The sequence below is a fragment of the Loxodonta africana genome, chromosome 5, assembly GCF_030014295.1.
Source record: "Loxodonta africana isolate mLoxAfr1 chromosome 5, mLoxAfr1.hap2, whole genome shotgun sequence".
NCBI lineage: Eukaryota > Metazoa > Chordata > Mammalia > Proboscidea > Elephantidae > Loxodonta > Loxodonta africana.
In genome coordinates, this window is record NC_087346.1 from 4,153,835 (window position 1) to 4,175,193 (window position 21,359).

At 38.2% G+C, this 21,359-nt stretch overlaps 1 pseudogene; it reads left to right on the forward strand.

The window, feature by feature from the left end:
• The first annotated feature begins 18,601 nt into the window (after positions 1-18,601).
• LOC111750782 (large ribosomal subunit protein P1-like) lies at positions 18,602-19,154 on the forward strand (annotated as a pseudogene).
• The last annotated feature ends 2,205 nt before the right edge of the window (positions 19,155-21,359 follow it).

Here is a 21,359-nt window from a genome sequence, read left to right on the forward strand (position 1 = left end):
TTTTGGAACCTTTCCTGACTAATTTGTTCTTGTTCAGTAATTGATACTCACTGCAACCCCTCTGTCCCTTGAAGAAATCCACATGTCATTTCATTCTCACTTCCTGTCAATCGTCTCTTTCCTATTCATATGAGGCCCTGTTCCATGCAACAACATAAGGTGGCTGACAATTTATCAGTATCTAAACATTTTAAACCCATTTTTACATTTGATAACTTTTACAGCACAAAAGCATAATCCTCAATAAACTCATATGGGAGACAATTGCTACTCCTGTATGTTTTAGGGTTTATTCAAAAAATTCTAGTACATATTTTTTTAAACTTTTATATCCTTGATAGGCAAGCTGAATGCATGTTAAATGCACAATCATTTATGTTTGTATGTGTGTGTGGTGTATGTATTTCAGTTTTCAATGAACCATGAGTGTTATAGGTAGAAAAGAAATCTACAAAAGCCAATGTAGTTAGTAAGAAACAACCCAGAGGGAAAAAATACCCTAGTGGTAGATGTCAACCTAAAGAAGCAATATCATTTTACTTTAAAATCCCAGAGCATTCCTTCCTTTTTCTGAGGATCTCAGAATATTTATATCAGGGTCAAGAGGGGCAAATACTCTGAAGGTGTATAGAAATCCATGTAGCCAAAGAAAAGTGTTCTTTGGGAAGACCAAACCCAAACAACCACATTGGCATGAGACTTGCACTTTTTAATGAGACCAACTGTGCCCAACAAAAAGATGTCTTAGTGAGACAGAACCACAGAAGGAAAGATACATTAACAGAAAGTTTGCTTTTGAGTCTGCTGAAGTTTATTATTTTCATAGAAAGGGTTCCCTGTTATATTTTCTACTGGTATCATGGAAGGGGATTGGTGGTTCAATGGCAGAATTCTCACCTTCATTGAGAGACTTGGGTTCAATTTCTAGCCAATACAGCTCAAGTACAGCCACCACTGGTCTGTCAGTAGAGGCCTGAATGTTGCCATGATGTTGAAGAGATTTCAGCAGAGCTTTTAGACTAATCTGGACTAGGAAGAAAGGCCTGGCAATATACTTCTGAAAACTAGCTGGTGAAAACACTGTGAATCACAAATGTCTGATTCACAACTGATTATGCGAATGGCGCAGAACTAGACAGTGATTCATCCTGTTGTGCATGGGTTTGCCATCAGTCAAGCGCCAACACAATGGCAGCTAACAACAATGACAACACTAGTATCAGTTGAATGCTGAGTAATTAAAAAGTAATTACAAATAGAAAAGTAAAAATAATTTGAACTGTTAACAGTGGATAGTTGCCTTTTGAATACTTTATCAAAAAAATCAAACAAAAACATACATGTAAGTATGGACAATGTGTACTTTTTTTAGCACATATTTTTTTTTTACTTTGTCATACTGTGGTGGCTTGCATGCTGCTGTGATGCTGAAAACTATGCCACCAGTTATTTCAAATACCAACAGAGTCACCTATGGTGGACAGTTTTCAGCAGAACTTCCCGACTAAGGCAGACAAGGAGGAAGGACCTTGTGATCCACTTCTAAAAGAACCTGGCCAGCGAAAACCTTATGAATAGCAGTGGATCGCTGCCTGATGTAGTGCTGGAAAATGAGCCCCTCAGGTTGGAAGTCACTGAAAATACAACTAGAGAAGACCTTTCTCCTCAAAGTAGAGCTGACCTTAAAAATGTGGACAGAGTCAAACTTTTGGGATATTTACTTGCTGATGTGCCCCAACTCAAAATGAGAAGAAATAGGTACAACCATCCATTAATAATCAGAAAGTGGAAAATACAAAGTATGAATGGAACACATAACGATTTATATCCTAGGCATTAGTGAACTGAAATGGACTGGTATCAACCATTTTGAATCAAACAATTATATGGTCTACTATGCTGGCAATGACAAATTGAAAAGAAATGGCATTGCATTCATTGACCAAAAGAACATTTCAAAATCTATCCTGAAGTACAATGCTATCAATGATAGGATAATATCCATGCACCTATAAGGAAGACCAGTTAATAGGACTATTATTCAAACTTACATGCCAACCACTAACTCCAAAGATGAAGAAATTGAAGATTTTTACCAGTATCCACAGTCTGAAATCAATTATATATGTAATCAAGATGCATCCATAATTACAGGCTATTGGAATGAAAAAGTTGGAAACCAGAAGGATTGAACCCATTGCTGTCAAGTGGATTCCAGCTGATAACGACCCTATAGGACAGAACAGAACTGCCTCATAGGGTTTCCAAGGAGTGCCTGGTGAATCATGAACTGCCCACCTTTGGATTAGCAGCCATAGCTGTTAACCACTACACTACTGGGGTTTCCAAAGAAGGATCAGTAGTTGAAAAATATGGCCTTGGTGATAGACACGATGCCAGAGATCTCATGACAGAATTCTGCAAGACCAATGACTTATTTGTGGCAAATACCTTTTTTCAACAACTTAAACAGTGATTATACACATGGACTTTGCCAGATGGAATACACAGGATTCAAATCGACTACATCTGCAGAAGGACACAATGGAGAATCTCAGTATCATCAGTCAGAACAAGGCCAGGGGTGGGCTATGAAACAGATCACCAATTGCTTACATGGAAGTTCAAGGTGAAGCTGAAGCAAATTCAAACAAATGCTCAAGACCCAAATTATGGCCTTGAGTATACTCCACCTGAATTTAGAGATCATCTCGAGAATAGATTTGATGCACTGAACATGAGTGGCAGAAGACCAGACGAGTTGTGGGATATATCAAGGACATCAGGTATGAAGAAAGAAAATAGTCATTAAAAAGACATGAAAGAAAGAAAAGACCAAAGTGTATGTCAGTAGATACCCTGAAACTTGCCCTTGAACATACAGTAGCTAAAGCGAATGGAAGAAATGAGGAAACAAAAGAGCTGAACAGAAAATTTCACATGGTGGCTGGAGAAGAAAATTATAACGAAATGTGCAAAGACGTGGAGTTAGAAAATCAAAAGGAAAGAACACGCTTGGCATTTCCCAAGCTGAAAGAACTGAAGAAAAAATTCAATCCTAGAGTTGCAATACTAAAGGATCCTATGGGCAAAATATTAAATGATACAGGAAGCATCAAAAGAAGATGGGAAGAATACACAAAGTCACTGTACCAAAAAGAATTGGTTGACGTCCAGCCATTTCAGGAGGCAGCATTGGATCAAGAACCAATAGTACTGATGGAAGAAGTCCAAGCTACACTGAAAACATGGGCAAAAAACAAGGCTCAGGAATTAACAGAATACCAATTGAGATGTATCAACAAACAGATTCTAGGCTGGAAGCTCTTATTCCTCTATGCCAAGAAATTTGGCCAACCAACTGAAAGAGATTCATATTTGTGCCCATTCCAAAGAAAGTGATCCAACAGCATGATGAAATCATCAAACGTTATCATTAACATCGCTAGCAAGTAAAATTTTGCTGAAGATAATTGAAAAACAATTGCAGAAGTATGTATATCTACATCAAACTGCCAGTAATTCAAACTGGATTCAGAAGAAGACATGGAGTTTTCTGGATATGTATGTAGCGCAGTGGTTAAGACCTTGGCTGCTAACCAAGAGGCCGACAGTTCAAATCCTCCAGCTGCTCCTTGGAAACCCTATGGGGCAGTTCTACTCCGTCCTATAGGTTGCTGTGAGTCGGAATTGACTCGACAGCAATGGTATATATATATAATTTTTTATAGTATATATATATATTGCTCTTGTAAAATCTGCTTTTGAATGGGATCAAAATAACAATTCTCCTGTTCTACTTTTTAAGTATGATTTAACTGTTTGAAGTTATGTACTTAGCAAAATTAAAAATTTCCTCTTGTTTTCCATGTACTTCTACTATATAACACTAAGTACATTCTGTTGTAAGAATTTTAAATGTCAATTTGACATAACTGCCATACCAAATGGATCATTGTAGTTGAAAGACATGATGTTATATACATATTCGTATATTCGACCTAACATAATTCCTTGTGATGTTTGTGTAGGTGTTTAAGGAATGAGCTGACATGGCTCTGGATTTAAAAGTCATGTTAGGGTTGTATATAGGCTGTCTAATAAAAAAGAAAACTAATACTGCCCCCAAAACACCACTTCCCTTGACAAATTTTGAAGTTTTACTTTGCTTAGTTGTTTGGATGCATCACAGAGGCAACACTGACTTGATTTATATGATGCCACAACTTCCTGACTACATTAGCAATGAAATACATCAAAGAAGATTTGTAATGCTTTCAACATTATAATATATAAAGTATAAATAGTTTTAAAACAATTTGAAATGTGTATCAGACAGTGGAGTTTTTAAATGCTTTAGTATTTTCCCCTACTTGTAACTATTTTTTTCAAAGATTGATTTAATTTACAATGTAAAAATGTGAAGAGGAAAAGATAAGCTAAAATCAAGATCAGCTGAACCAAAAACCAACCCTGGTTTAATTAGTTAGCTTCCCCACTCCCTTAAAAAAAGATGCCTACAGAAATAGTAGCATTTCCATAAGAAACTATAGACCTCAAAATGAAACCATGTGTCCTGCTGAGGTCAGTCCTTAAGCTCAGGAAATACCAATTATCTTTGTTGTTGTTTTTATCTTTTAACTTCTAAAAATTTACACATGGTTTTGAATTCCAGTTTGGCAACTATATACATTCCCCCCCACACGTCTCCCTTTTTCTGCCTTTTATCTTTTTTTAACATTATGTTTGACGTTTCCTGAAATAATTTTTTATTTTTCGGAATGAAAGAAAAAATGTCTATTTAGCTTACAGTTAAGTTTTGTATCTTTTTTCACACACTCCAGCTGACCATGAGGCAAGATTGGAAATATCTTCTATATTATGGCTGCTGAAGACTGACCTTCCATTTTCAATTTTACCAGCATATTCTGCAGGAGAGTGTGCTATCTCTTGAATATCAATTCACCACAAATGATTTATATTTTGTGAGATCTGATTAATAATAAAAATAATTCAAAATAAAGAAATATATCACATAGCTGCTTTCGACTGGGAGACATCTCTAAAGTTCTTTTCTTTGATAAAATTTCCTACCTGTGATTTCTAAAGTTATTAAGTTCTGACTTCTCCCTGGCTTTTTTTATTTCCTAGGCCATAGCTGTTCATTCAGAGAATACTTGTTGGCTAAAACACGGCATGAGGAGTATGCTGGCGCAGCATCTATATAAACAGGCTTCCTTGACTGTGTGCTAGTGTTACCGGGAGTAAAGGGAGTTTTTTTTGTTTTTTTTTTAAGTTTTGTCTAAACCAAGAGGAGACAAGCGGCATACTTTCAGAATTTCTTTGATAAGCTCTCTTCTCCTGTTGCTATTACTGGATTTCAGAGTTTAGTTTTCAAACATTTCAAAGTTGGATTTGTCCATTTGAAATCAGCTGCTTAACCATTTAGAAACAATCAAAGGTAATGGCAGAGACAGATATTGGCAGAGTGCTATATAATTTACCATTTGGTCTTCACAGGTAGTAGCTGATTTAAATATCACTGCACTTGTGGTCGACGGTTAACTAGAGTATCTCCTTGCCACACCTGAGTTAATACACATACACAAGTTAGCACATACAAGACAAGGTCACCTAGTTAGAAAGCGGTAGAATCGGGAATAAACCCGGTACCTCTGACTTGTGACTCTATTACCTAAGTGTCTTGTCTTGATTTTCTTTTTGCCTTTTTTTTTTTTTATTGTTCTTTAGATGAAGGTTTAGAGAACAAACTAGCTTTTTATTGAACTCTTAGTACACATATTGTTTTATGACATTGGTTAACAACCCCACAGCATGTCAACACTCTCCCTTCTCAACCTTGGGTTCCCTTGTCTTGATTTTCTTCTCTGTTTCTGCAATTACTTATTACATTGAAACAATCCAGTAAAATTTAAAAGAGCAGGGAAAAGTAAATTTGATGTCTATCTTTATATAAGTATGTTTAAAAGGTAAATCATTTAGACTTCAATTGTTTTAACATTTAAATGAGTGCAATAATTTTCAACATAATGTCTTTCATACCTCATTCAGCATGGATCTGATCATGAATCATAGAATTTTAAAAACAAAGAAGATTGGAGTTTATCCGACCCATAACTAATTCTTAAAATAAAAGTGTATAAAGCAATATATACACAATTCAGAAGGTGGTAATCTGGCTTTTAAGTCAATACAAAAACAAACTACGTTTTGATGGTGTGGAGGGGCTCCATTGCTTTTTCTGTGGACTTAGTTTTTCTTTTATTAAATAGTGATAGTAATACCTGTCCTACCCTCCTTAGGGTTTTTCTGGTTTTTGTTTTTTTTGGAGATCTGATGAGATAACATGTGTAAAACCACTTTACAAAATGTAAAGTATATTGAAAATGTAATATGTTATAAAGTATTCATATAGTGAGTTCTCTGCAATATTTTATCTCAGATAGCAAGTTCATTTCTTAAAATTTCACTAGCAGGGGATTTTTTTAAATACGATTTTTGTGTCATACCAAAGGTGGCAAACCAACATTTAGTAATGAGCAGAACTAGGAAAATAGCATAGTTTGCTAGCCTCCAAAAGAAACAGATCGTGTTTGTTAAGTTTACTTTAAAAATAAATGAGAGGACTGGAGTTTATAGTCATCCCCTCATTAGAACCCCAACTGGATAGACTATAAAATAGGACCAACTGCTATCTCTAAGCCTGTTTTTCAGATTTTTGTTTCACAAAACAGATTTGAATCCCTAGCTCTTCAGGGGGAAAAAAAAAAGTCTTCCAAGCAGCCAGCCGCTCAGAGCTGTGTATAATAAAATGGAGGTGGGAGGACAAAACCTTTCAAGACCAGGCAGAGGCCATGTAAACAGATGTGGGTGCAGTGAATAGAAAAGGCTGAATAGTTGCTTTGTTTCTTACTTTCTGTTTGTACCACAGAGGGTCCTCTCTATATAAGTATTTCTGGCAGATGATGGTGTACCACATAACTCTTACTGCCTGTAGAAACATACAGAGCCTGATATTTGCTAAATGTAGGCACCATCAGCTCTTGGCTCTGTATTTATTTTAGTTCTTTAATGAGTGTTTCATGTCAGACCAAGTATTTACGTTCATTTCAAAAGAGAATTTACAAAGAACTTAACCGAAAAGCCAGTGCCATTTTTTTTTTTTAATCTTTTGACAGATAACCATCCCTTTCAGACTGCATAGTCCAACGAGAGGTGCTATATATGGATTTTTTGAAAGTTGTATGCATTATTCACAGATATTAAATGACGTTATTGCTGAAAAAAGAGAAGGAAGGGTTCTTTGTTGTAAAAGATGTTTCTGAAAAGAAGTTCTGTGATGAATGCAGATAAGGTGTTGAATTGAGCTACATAACCTCCACTCTATTCTTCAAGATTTAGGTAGAAAAGTACACGGCATTGTTGAAGTGTTCTACACATGTTCATTGATTTATTGCACAAGGAACTGTAATTGTTGCTTACTTGTGAAAGGTCAGAGACATCAGAATTTGGAAGCCTGCCCAGGTTTCTTTAAATAACCTCAGGGGCCTGGTGTTTTGTGATCCAGAATGCCTCGATGGGTGGGTGAGTGGGTGGGTGGGTGGTAGGTGGATGGGTGGTTGAGAGAGGTGGAGGATACCTGCTCTACCATTTATTATACTCTTATTTTGAGTCAAACAAAATCAACATCAGCCTCTAAGGCCAGTAATAGCCTACAGCAATAAAGTAGAAAATGTTCCTTCATAAATGTAGATAGTTATATTCAACTCTTTCCCTGTAGTAGATGTTTATTTCATATGGAACAGAAAAAATGAGTCTCCTGAAAGCCGGTGGATTCACAGCTTGAATTTACTATTCTTCTAGCATGGTGTTAACTTCACTAATAAAAATGGTGTGTCTGATTTGCAGAATTTCTTCACTGAACAAAATTATGCATGCCCAGGCACAGGAGAGGAACACAATTAAAAAAAAAAAAAGGAAAAACAAGAACTAGGAAAGATGGAAAACAGTGAGAATGTACCCTCCTTATGTGATACAATAAATAATGAAAGGCATAATCTTAAGAACTACAGTTAACTCGTTGTAATCAGAGAGAATTCTCATTGCAATGCCTGCATCCTCCTGTGTTATCCAGGTGCCTTTTTATTCGTGAGTTACCTAAATTTCATGTGATATTATGTTGAACTAAAAAAAAAAAAAGTGGTACAGCTTGCTTGGAAATAAATGTCTAATCCACAAGACAATATGAATTTGTTGATCTTAATTTGTGGCATAGTGGTTAAGCGCTACTGCCGCTAATCAAGAGGTCAGCAATTTGAATCCACCAGGCGCTCCTTGGAAACTCTATGGGGCAGTTCTACTCTGTCCTATAGGGTTGCTATGAGTTGGATTTGACTCTACAGCAGTGGGTTTGTTTTTGTTTTTTTTATACATTAATTCTTCAGAAGAAAAGGAGAAAAGGGGGTACTGTCTTCTTGAAATGGATCTGTTTTCCCCTTCCGTATTTCAATACTGTAATTCTTGATATGCTGTTTGGGGCTAATTAAACGTGTCTGAATAAGGTAGCCTGCTTTAATTTCTTGTGGTGCCACATACTGACTCTGTCATTAATAAGCTAATAAGATTTGGGCACAGAACCAAAAGAAAAGAAAACTGGAGGAAAAGCAAAACCCTGAGAGGAAGAGTTTACATATGAGGCCCAGGCACTCTCTCTTTTCTCTGTCTCTACAGAGTCAGCACTGTCAGCCTTCTCTTTGGTCAGTGACAGGGCTGGAGGCCCTTCTATACATGACTGTGTCTCATGCATTCATGGGCCGCTTCGACACCACAGCCCCTTTTGTTCAGAGCCAGATCATTGCTCTCCCCTTCTCTCAGCTGCCATATGGTGCAGGAGAGACCAACTTACAAAGGCAGAGAGGGAAAGGGAAAGCTTGAAAGAGGAAGAGAAGAAAGAAAATCTAGAGAGAGCAGATGAAACTGATTTACGTTCAGTGTTAAAGGGGCAAGGGAGTAAGGTGGGGCTAAGAAGTGACAGGGTACAAGACGGGGGCAGCAAGGAAGGAATCTGGGGAGCCGGATGTTCTTGGAATATGAAACTTTTCACAGACAGGCAACCAGACCAATTCCTGTGAGAGAAAGGCTCTCCTTATTCTCCAAATATGGTGCTAAGAACTGAAAACGTACACTACAGTTATTTATCTTTAGAACTGAAAATTTACACTACAGCTATTTATCTTTTGTCACCAGTTTTAAAATTAGTCCTATTATTCCTAATGGCCAACGGACTACATTATTTTATTTTGTCACAATGAGTCATAATACAGTCAAATAAACTTGTGTTCCTACATGTATTCTCACGTATCCACACCATGATAATTGTTAGTAATTTATTGAAACTCTCATCGTAAAAAAGCTCATAATGTGATTGTGTTTTTCTCTCTTTAGTAAAGTAGATATAGTTCTATGCACCCATGTTCTATTTTAAGGACGTTTGAGGAGCCTACCTTCTAAGGAGCTTATGTCAAATTCTGTCATGATGCAATTCATACTTTTTTGAGAAAGCACATCAACGTTCCTAACTTACATGTTTGTATATAAGGAATTTCAGGCTATGCCTAAAGACATAATATAAACACGCTTCGGCACATTCAAAAAAGTTTCTGTTAATTATGGTAAAATGTTTGACTTTCCCTTCATTTATGTTCTATACAATACAACATACTGTCATGCTGATCATGTTCCATGAGACAAAGGGGGCAGAGTCTGGCATTTCTGTTTTAAGAATAGGTGGATAATTTTGGTCACTTATTTCACAAACAGCAAGTGGTACAGCTATTGACCAATATTATATATTTAATCCTGATCTGCTAAGCTGTGTTAATAATGGTGTGTCAAAATATTAAACATGAATCACAGACATACAAGGCATATTTAAAAGTCTTTAAGATTACAGGATGAGCTAAGTTACCAAGTGTTTACTTCAGACAGAATGAATTGTCCAACCTATTCTGAAATACACAGACTTGCCTCCTTGAAATTCTGCTTTTCCCTTGGCATCCAAAAAACACACTCTGCTGCTCGCACTGCTGCTCGTTGACAGCTCCTTCTCGGACTACATCGCTGACTTTTCCAAAAGTCCCTATCACCTAAAGTTGGGAGCCCCAGAGCTCCATCTTTGGAACTCACAATTTTCTTGTGTTTTTATCTAATAGGTATCTCAATCTTCACATGGTCAAAACGAAATTACTGATCTTCACCCACTAAATCTGCTTCCCCCACAAACTTGCCCATCTGCATTAACAACAAGTCTCTTCTTCTACTCTCTCAGGCCCAAAATCTTGAACTCATCATTCACCTTTCTCTGTTTCTCACACCACACATCTAAGGCACCAGCAATTTTTGTTGATTTTACTTTTGAAATACGTCCAGTGTCTAACCAATTCCATTGCTACCATTTTACTCCAAGCCACCATTGTTTCTATATTGTATTATTATGATAATCTCATTTGTCTCCCTGGTTCCATTCTTGCCCTTAAGTTATATTCTTAACATAGCATCCACAGTAACACTGTAATACACTTTATGTCATATCTTTTCCTTCAGTACGCAAAAACTTGTGAAAAACCTAGTCACCCACTGCATCTTTAACTTTGTCTTAGCCACGCTGGCTCCCTTCCCATTCTGCAAATACATTAATCACGCTCCTGCCTCAGGACCTTTTTACCAGCTGTTCTGTCAGTCTGGAATGTTTTTTCCTCAGGTTTTCTCACACCCTTCCACCTTCTGCTCATATAACGTCTTCTTGGTGAAATCGTTTATGACTCCACGTCAACCCTCCCCCACCATGCTTTCCTCCTTTCCTTGCTATATATTTCCCACAGGATTTTTCACATTCTAACTTTCAAGTTACAGAAAAAAAAAAAAAATCATTCCTTTGAGAATAGTAACAAGATTTCTGAAGTCTTTGAAAATATATATGTTTTCCTATGAAGCCTAAAGCATAGTTATCATGTCTAGTTACTGTCAGAAATAGATCACCTAGAATGAAATAAGTGGTTTTAATTTCTTTCTGCCTAAATATACAAAGTCTCAGGAGTGGCATATGATCAGGAACTGACGGTACTGAAGGTAGCGGTCCAAGCTGCTCTGAAGGCACCGCCAACACGCGGCTCCAGGGACTGATAGAATACCAGCTGAGGTGTTTCAACGAGGAGATGCAGTGCTGGGAGCGCTCACTAGTCTATGCCACACAAATTTGGAAGAGAATTACCTGCCAACTGATTGGAAGAGATCCATATTTGTGTCCACGCCAAAGAAAGGTGATCCAGTAGAAAGTAGATATCATCAAACAATATCATTAATATCACACACAAATAAAATTTTGCTGAAGATAATTCAAAAACAGTTGCAGCAGTGCAATGACAGGGAACTGCCAGAAACTCAAGCTGGGTTCAGAAGAGGACGTGGAGCGAAGGAAATCATTGCTGATGTCAGACGGATCTGGGCTGAAACGGAGAATACCAGAAAGATGTCTGCCTGCATTTTATTGACCACACAAACCATTTAACTGTGTGGATCAAAACAAATTATAGATAACAGTGCGAAGAACAAGAATTCCAGAATGCTTAATTGCGCTCATGCAGAAACTGTACGTAGACCAAGAGGCAGTCATTCCAACAGAACAAGGGGATACTGTGTAGTTCAAAATAAAGAATGGCATGTGTCAGAGTTGTACCCTTTCACCATATTTATACCATATTTACTCAATGAGTATGCTGAGCATATAATCCAAGAAGCAGGACTATATGAAGAAGAATGCAGTATCAGGATTGGAGGAATACTCACTAACAACTTGCAATATGCAGATGACACAACACTGCTTGTTGAAAGTGAAGAGGATTGGAAGCACTTACTGATGAAGATCAAAGGTGACAGCATTCAGTATGTATTACACCTCAACAAAAATCCTCACAACTGGACCAATAAGCAACATCATGATCAATGGAGAAAAGATTGAAGTGTCAAGGATTTCATTTTACTTGGATCCACAATCAATGCCCGTGAAAGGAGCGGTCAAGAAATCAAACAACATATTGCATTTGGCAAATCTGCTGCAAAAGACCTCTTTAAAGTGTTGAAAAGAAAGATGTCACTTGGAGGACTGTCTTAGTTATCTAGTGCTGCTATTACAGAAATACCATAAGTGGATGACTTTAACAAGCAGAAGTTTGTTCTCTCACAGTTTAAGAAGCTAGAAGTCTGAAATCAGGGTGCCAACTTCAGGGGAAGGCTTTCTTTCTCTGTCAGCTCTGGGGAAAGTCCTTGCCATCAATCTTCTCTTGGTCTAGGAGCTTCTCAGTGCAAGACCCCAGGTCCAAAGGACGTGCTATGCTCCTGACGCTTCTTTCTTGGCGGTATGAGGTCCCCTGTCTCTCTGTTCGCTTCTCTCTTTTGAGGAGATTGGCTCAAGAAAAAACCTAATTATATAGAGTGAATCCTGCCTCATTAACATAACTGCCTCTAATTCTGCCTCATTGACCTAATAGAGGTAGGATTTACAACACATAGAAAAATCATGTCAGATGACAAAATGGTGGACAATCACACAATACTGGGAATCACGGGCTAGCGAAGCTGACACACATTTCAGGGGGACATAATTCAACCCTTAACAAGAACTAAGGTGCCTGACCCAAGCCATGATATTTTCAATCACCGTATATGCATGTGAAAGCTGGACAATGAATAAGAACAAAGAATTGATGCAGTTGAATTGTGGTGTTGGCAAAGAATATTGAATATACCATGGACTGCCAGAAGAATGAACAAGTCTGTTTTGGAGGAAGTACAGCCAGAATGCTCCCTAGAAGCAGGGGTGGTGAGGCTTTGTTTCATATATTTTGGACATGGGATGAGGAGTCCCTTGAAAAGGAAATCATGCTTGATAAAGTAGCTGTCATTGTGGTTAGGTGCCTTCAAGTCTGTTCTGACTCACAGCAACTTTACGAACAAAACAAAACACTGCCCGGCCCTGTGCCATCCTCATAATAATTGTTATGTTTGGTTCCATCGGTGCAGCCACTGTGTCAATCCATCCCATAGAGGCTCTTCCTCTTTTCTGCTGACTCTCTACTTTACCAAGCATGACGAGGGTCAGCGAAAAAGAAGAAGACCCTCAATGAGGTAGACTGATACAGTGACTGCAACAATGGGCTGAAACATGGCGACAATTGCGAGGATGGTACAGGACCAGCAGTATTTCCTTCTGTTGTGCTTAGGGTCCTTATGAGTCAGAGCTGACTCCATGGCACCTAACAACAACAATTATGTTATTCACCAAAATATATTGTACATTTACTACTCTTGTTTTTTCTTATCTCTTTCCAAAAAAGTGAAAAATCAGAAATGCATTAGATGCTCCCCAAGATTACCCAGTGCCATCGAGTCCCCAAGATTACCTAACCTTATTCTCTACAGAGAAAGGAACTGATTATTAGAAAAATAAAAGTAATCTAAATTGGCCTAAATGTTACACCTCAAAATAGGTAACTTAAATAAAAAAACTTAGAAATAAAACACAGGCATCATAATTATAACAAAAGCACTTAGTATATTCTGTTCATTTAGTACGTGGTGATGAAATAATATCTCTCTGTTCAGAAATAATTCAGTGTTCTAACTCGCCTGCTTCTCGTCCCTACCTCTTTTCTTTTTAACAACAGGTTTTGCAAAAACTTATTGGATATATAAGTTCCTCAACTTAGAAAATATTCAAAGCATGCAAAGAAGATCATTTTACACGAACAGAACCCTGGAAAATAATCAGAAGTTACTTTTTTTTACAAACTAAAGTGCTCGGGTCCCAGCATTAGTAGCAGCGGTTCATGTCTATGTTCAGCTGCTTACTTGTATCAAACCCTTAGAGGATACACTTACTCTGAGCCTCCGGTTCCACACCTTTCACACAAGAGTATCTACCTCAGAACATTGTGGTCCTGCTGATTATTAAACGCCTCTAAGACACATTCTGGCACACATAACGTGCTCATAGATAATGCACATATTATCAATAGTAATCTAATAAATATTGAATAATATTTAAAGATAGGAATGTAGGTAGTAGACAGGTGATAGGTAGATAGAGATAGATGATAGACAAATAGACAGACAGACAGACAAATAGACAGATAGGCAGACAGACAGATAGAGGGATAGCTGCTGATGAGTCTACTCCTACTCATGGAGACTCTTTGTACAACAGAGTGAAATGTGGCCTGGTCCTGTGTCGTCCTCATGATTGCTGGCATGTTCAAGCCCACCCTCTTGGGTACTGTGCTAATCCTTCTCCTCAAGGGTCTCCCCTGCTTTCATTGGCCCTCCACTTCACCAAAGAAAGCATTCTCCTGTAGCGGTAGCTCCCTCCTGATGTGTCCAAAGCAAGTGAAGCAGACAATGTTCTATTGTGACTTATAAGGTTGGCACTGGCTAATTTTCAGGAGTAGATTGCCAGGCCTTTCTTTGCCTTAGTCTGGAAGCTCTGCGGAAACTCGATCATCGGGGGTGACCCTGCTGGTATTTAAACAGTGGTGCCATAGCTTCCAGCATCACAGTAACATGGAAGCCACCACTGTTCTACAAATTGACAGACAGGTGGTAGCAGGTAAAATTAGAGAAGTGGAAATCAGTTTAGTCACATTCCTCCTTTTAAAATTTAGAATTTCATGATATTTCAGCTTAGTTTTTATGTATTCTGTTCTTTAGAGTTTTAACTGTTGTTGTTATTGGCTGCTGTCGAGTCTATTGCAAATGGTACAGACCTCATGTGAAAAAGCAGAACTCCCCCATTGGGTTTCCTAGGACTGGGCAGAGGTTTGTTCTGTTGTACATAGGGTTGCTGTGAGTTGGAACAGACTCGACAGCACATAACCATAACAAATCTTTACAAGAGCAGACAGCCAGGTTTTCCTCCCACAGAGATGCTGGGTGGGTTCGAACCATCAGTGTTAAAGTTAGAGCCAAGTGCATAACCGTTGTGCTCCCAGGGCTCCTTAGAGTTTTAACTGGAGCAAAAAAAAAAGAGAGAGAAATCTTGATTAATAGTGTGATACCATGGCACCTTGACCAACACTATATTACATTTCTTTTCAAATGAAAGTGAAAATACAGCGAATCTCTGTTTGGCAGCACATACAGAAGGCAGTGCCTGATAGCAACTTAAGCCTTGTCTAATATCCCCAACTTGGCATCTCTCATTTTTCAAAGATGAGGATAACTATTTCAAAGAAACCAGAATTGGCTTTAGTTGAACTCAGAGACTTGCAGGAGCTTCAGCGCATGTGATGTTGACGGAGAGGCACAGGGATATGGTTATAGATGAGCTCTTTCATTGCTATGTAGCCAAAACCCTGAAATGAATTTAGGAATTGATGTGATTAATACTGGTAAGAACGGTGATGCTGATTTCAGGTTACAGACACCATACTTAGATGGTACATTTCTTTGTATTGCTGTTTATGGTTGTAGCAGTAATCTAGATTTTGTCTAACATGCCTGTGTCTTTTATCTGCTTGTCAAATTACTCTAAGTGCTGCTGATACTCGTCAGCACCCTGAAGCCTCATCACACTGTTTAAAGTAATACAATGCTGGTTTATATGCGGTCCTTCTCTCTCCCTTTATGTCTTAGTTTCAGTTTTGCTCACTGTGTATAAACTGTCTAAGCAGCCAAGATCTATCCTAGGAAAATGACCAGTAATATATGGCAAAGATGGCAGATGGACTAAGTTTAAAGTTGTTGGTGAAGAAACTATCTTCAATGTCAAGTAACATTCACTAAGCTAAGTGCAAAGTATTGTTTGTCGTTGTTGTTGGGTGCCTTTGAGTCGATTTTGACTCATAGCAGCCCAGTATGACAGAACAGAACTACCCCACAGGGTTTTCTTGGCTGTAATCTTATGGAAGCAGATCATCAGGTCTATCTCCTGAGGAGCTGCTGGACAGCTTTGAACTGATAACCTGTAGTTAGCAGCCAAGCACATAACTGTGCCACCAGGGCTGACCTTGTCTCATCAAATATTGTGACAGCTTACAAGATATATATATGTATATATATATATATGTATATATTGCTGCTCCCATTTTGCAGCCAGTGGCACATAGGTCAATAGTGAGTACAACAAATTTTCCCAAATCACACAACTGATATACAAAGGGCGTGAAAGGAACGCAGATATTGTGACTTCAAGTCCAGTTAATTCCATTAGAATGAGCTTAATATGAAATAGGACAAATAGGTGATAAAAACACTAACTTGTCTTGGCAATATCAGATCTCTCAGTCATTTAGATGTTACCAGTAGTTTACAGAACTTAAATATGAAGCTCTTGCTTTCTTTTTGTACACTATCTTCCCAGAGAGCATGGTAGCTTTCTTACTGTATGTTCATTTCAGTTAGTATATTCTTAGACAATGTGTTGTTTAAATAACAAAATGCAACAATAAGCTAATATATAAAATTTTGGTTTAAGAATCTCTGACCGTCTTTAATTTCACTTGATCATCTTTAAATATAATATTTAAAAAAGGCCAGTTAAGCTAAGTCTTAAAAAATACAAGAGATTTTCCAGTGCGGAGGTGATGGTATTATACAACTTATCTGAGGGAAGTGCCCTCTCAATTTCCTCTAGACTCATAGAGAATCTACCTCTGTCTGTTTTGTGCTTGTGTGAAAAATTGGCTTCTATTATTCCTCTGCTGTTATGGATTGAACTGTGCCTCCCAAAAATGTGTATCAATTTGGCTAGGCCATGATTCCCAGCATTGTTTGATTGTCTACCATTTTGTCATTCGATGTGGTTTTTCTATGTGTTGTAAATCCTGCCTTTTGTTAATGAAGTGGGATTATCAGCAGTTATGTTAATGAGGAAGGACTCAATCTACAAGATTAAATTTTGTCTTAAATCAATCTCTTTTGAGACATAAGAGAAGCAAACGGAGAGACAGGGGGACCTCATACTGCCGAGAAACTAGTGCCAGAAGCAGAGAGCATCCTCTTAACCCAGAGTCCCTGTGCTGAGAAGCTCCTAGATTCAGGGGAAGATTGATGATGACGACTTTCCTCCAGAGCTAACACAGAAAGTCTTCCCCTGGAGCTGATGCCCTGAATTTGGACTTCGCCTACTAGACTGTGAGAGAATAAATTTCTCTTTGTTAAAGCCATCCACTTGTGGTATTTCTGTTATAGCAGTACTGGATAACTAAGACAACTGGGGACATATTGCCATATTACCTTTTTGAGCATATACCTCCTTAAGGAATCAAAGGTAGACGGTGAAAAAAGTAGCAAAAAAAATGGGTAAAGAAAAGAGTAGCAGAGCAGAGGAGAGGAGCTTGGTATAAAACAAAGAACTCTGGCTTCGAGGTACAATCTTGATGTTCAAAACCTAGGTCTGACATTTGTTAGTAGTGACCTAGGGCTTCTTGGAATTTTAGAGTCATTGTATTCAGAACAGTATCTTAATAACCTTTACCTCAAAGGATGTTTAGAATGTTCTATTCACATAGTTCATGTGAAAATATGAGTGAAATATATATAATAAGCTCTCAATACACTTTAGTTTCTTTTTTTAATATGAATTTTTTTTTCCCAATGAGAGTGTAAATTTCTTTATATCAAGGACTCTGTTTTTACCTTCTTTATTAAAAAGGGCCTACCATTTTTTTTCCCCCATAGGATTTCCAAGGAGCAGCTGGTGGATTCGAACTGCTGACCTTTTGGTTAGTAGCCAAGCTCTTAACCACTGTGCCATTGGGGGTCCTATAGCTACTTGGTCAGTGATAATTTGAAGACAATTTAGAGAAAGGGTGAAACAACATCGAAGGAGGAGACAAACAGATGGTTAGAGATGGCAAGGGGTTGACTTTCTGGGATACCTTCTGTAACTGGCTCTGAAAATTCTTTCCCTCAGTGCAGACTTGCCTTTGTTAAGTTTTTCATTCAGCAAAATTGTGTAATTTTTTTCTCAGCCTTCCACATAATGAGTCCAGTTCTAAGTTTTTTTTTTCTTTTTTAATTGTATATTTTATTTTTTGATTTAGCTAAAGCCAGCGCTGGGATCATTTGTGCTATTTACTGAGAGTCAAAATTCCCATAAGAAATCATGAGTCAACGCACACACGCACACGCACACACACACACACACACACACTTCAAATTCTCAACATGTTGGTAAATTTATTAAATATATATATATAATTTGAAACCGAAACCTTATTGAGAAAACTCACAAATTAACTGAGGTGAAATAATTGCTTTCATTTCACTCTGTTTTTCTAAGAGGGCTGACACATGCTGAGATGAGGAAATATGACCTCCTACATGTGTTTTCCATGAGGAATATGGCTGTCCCATAGCCACTGAGTTAAAAGCAAGCTGCATTCCCTTGTGCTCAAAGGTAATTTAAAAAATGAGTCAGAGGAATCGGGACTGCAATTTCTCAGTCTGCTTTAACCATTGACAGACTATTTTTATACCGACTCTAGAGCTGTCCAGGTGAGGCTGACTCCCCAGAGAATACTGGGAAAACACTTACTTTCACATGGGTATTATGTTATGCTCACTCACGTATTCTAATAACATAATTCCTGTTTTAAATTTAAACAAACATTTTTTTCTTCAGCTTCCCCTAAGGTACTTGGTTCTACCAAGGAAGCTAAGGCCACGTTGGGGTGAGGTCCTCACTTTGTCTAGAAACTAGTGTTGTGCCCGGCTCCTGCCAGCCCAGCACTCTGGCACCATGGCCTCCATCTCTGAGCTAACCCGTATCTACTCCGCCCTCATCCTCCACAACGATGAGGTAACTATCATGGAGCTTAAGATCAATGCCCTCATTAAAGCAGCCGTTGAAAATGTTAACCTTTCTGGCATGGCTGGTTTGCAAAGGCCCTAGCCAAGGCAGCCTCATCTGCAGTGGGCAGCCACACTGCACCAGTGGGAAGACCTGCCCCCTCTGCTGTTGCCCAAGCTGAGGAGAAAAGTAGAAGCAAAGAAAGAAGTATCTTTAAGAGTCAGATGATGACATGGACTTTGGTCTTTTTGACTCAACTCCTTTTGTAACACGTTCAATAAAAAGCTGAACCACTTAATTTCAATTAAGATGACACTATCTCTATTTTGGAAACCCTGGTGATGTAATGGTAAAGTGCTACCGCAGCTAACCAAAAACTGAGCAGTTGGAATCCACCAGGTGCTTCCTGGAAACTCTATGGGCCAGTTCTGCCCTGTCCTACAGGGTGGCTAGGAATTGAAATCGACTCAACGGCAACAGGTTTGGTTTGGTTTTTTGGTATCTCTATTTTGTGTTCTGATGAACTCACTTAGGCATCACTTTCTCTGAAAAATACCAAGGTATCTAAATGAGGTCAACATCATTACTTGTTTAATTATTTTTCTTGTCTAGAATTCACATACTTGGATGTTTTTTGATATGGAGTAAAGATTATCTTTGTATAACTCCACAATTGAAGAAGTTAAAGATTTTATTTTCTTTTTTTCATGAATTCATTGTAAAATCATAGCTAATGATCAAAACTGAGAATGAGTAATGTTATCTTTATGTTTTGAAAGAATACATTTACTTTTTTTTACTATAACTCACCTTTCCTTTTTTCAGATATTCTAATAGTTTGATCCAAAGACCAGGTGGGATGTAATTTATTAGCCATAATAGCTCTTTGAGCTTTGCTTTACTAAAAGCTGTTCCTAAAATTACTGAGCATTTAGTGTTTGGGAAAGAGACCTTTAGATTTAAAGATATTACCACTGAATGTGAGAATATAGACTTTATTACGAATAGAAGAGAAAAAGTCTTCTGGTACTTATTTTATTTTTTTCCTTTTTTAAAAATTTTTATTGTGCTTTAATTTTTTAAGTGAAAGTTTACAAATCAAGTCAGTCTCTCATACAAAAATTTATATCAGCCTTGCTATATACTCCTAATTGCTCTCCCCCGAATAAGACAGCCCGCTCCTTCCCTCCACTCTTTCTTTTCCTGTCTATTCCGCCAGCCTCTAACCCCCTCTGCCCTCTCATCTTCCCTCCAGATAGGAGATGCCAACATAGTCTCATGCGTCAACTTGATCCAAGAAGCTCATTCTTCACCAGCATCTTATTCTATTTCATTATCCAGTCCAATCCCTGTCTGAAGAGTTGGCTTTGGGAATGGTTCCTGTCCTGGGCCAACAGAAGCTCTGGGGGCCATGACCACCGGGGTCATTCTAGTCTCAGTCAGACCATTAAGTCTGGTCTTTTTACAAGTATTTGGAGTCTGCATCCCACTGCTCTCCTGCTCCCTCAGGGGTTCTCTCTTGTGTCCCGTCAGGGCAGTCATCAGTTGTAGCTGGGGACCATCTAGTTCTTCTGGTCTAAGTCTGATGTAGTCTCTGCTTTATGTGGCCCTTTCTGTCTCTTGGGCTCATAATTACCTTGTGTCCTTGGTGTTCTTCATTCTCCTTTGCTCCAGGTGGGTTGAGACCAATTGATGCATCTTAGATGGCCGCTTGCTAGCGTTTAAGACCCCAGACACTGTTCTCTAAAGTGGGATGCAGAATGTTCTCTTAATAGATTTTATTATTACAGTTGACTTAGATGTCCCCTGAAACCACGGTCCTAAACCCCCGCCCCTGCTATGCTTGCCTTCGAAGCATTCAGTTTATTCAGGAAACTTCTTTGCTTTTGCTTTAGTCCAGTTGTGCTGACCTCGCCTGTACTGTGTATTGCCTTTCCCTTCACCTAAAATAGTTCTTATCTACTACTGAATTAGTGAATACCGCTCTCTCTCCCTCCCTCCCTCCCTGCCTCATAACCATCAAATTATATTTTCTTCTCAGTTTTAACTATTTCTGAAGTTCTTATAATAGTGGTCTTATACAATATTTCTCCTTTTGCAACTAATTTCACTCAGCATACTGCCTTCCAGATTCCTCCATGTTATGAAATGTTTCACAGATTCATCACTGTTCTTTACCTACGCTTAGTTTTGCATCCTGTGAATATACCATAATTTATTTATCCATTCATTCACTGATGGGCACCTTGGTTGCTTCCACCTTTTTGCTATTGTAAGCAGTGCTGCAATAAACATGGGTGTGCATATATCTGTTCGTGTAAAGGCTCTTACTTCTCTAGGAAATATTCCAAGGAGTGGGATTGCTGAATCGTATGATAGTTCTATTTCTACTTTTTTAAGGAAGTGCCAAACCGATTTTCAAAGTGATTGTACCATTTTACATTCCCACCAGCAGTCTATAAGTGTTCCAGTCTCTCCACAACCTTTCCAACAT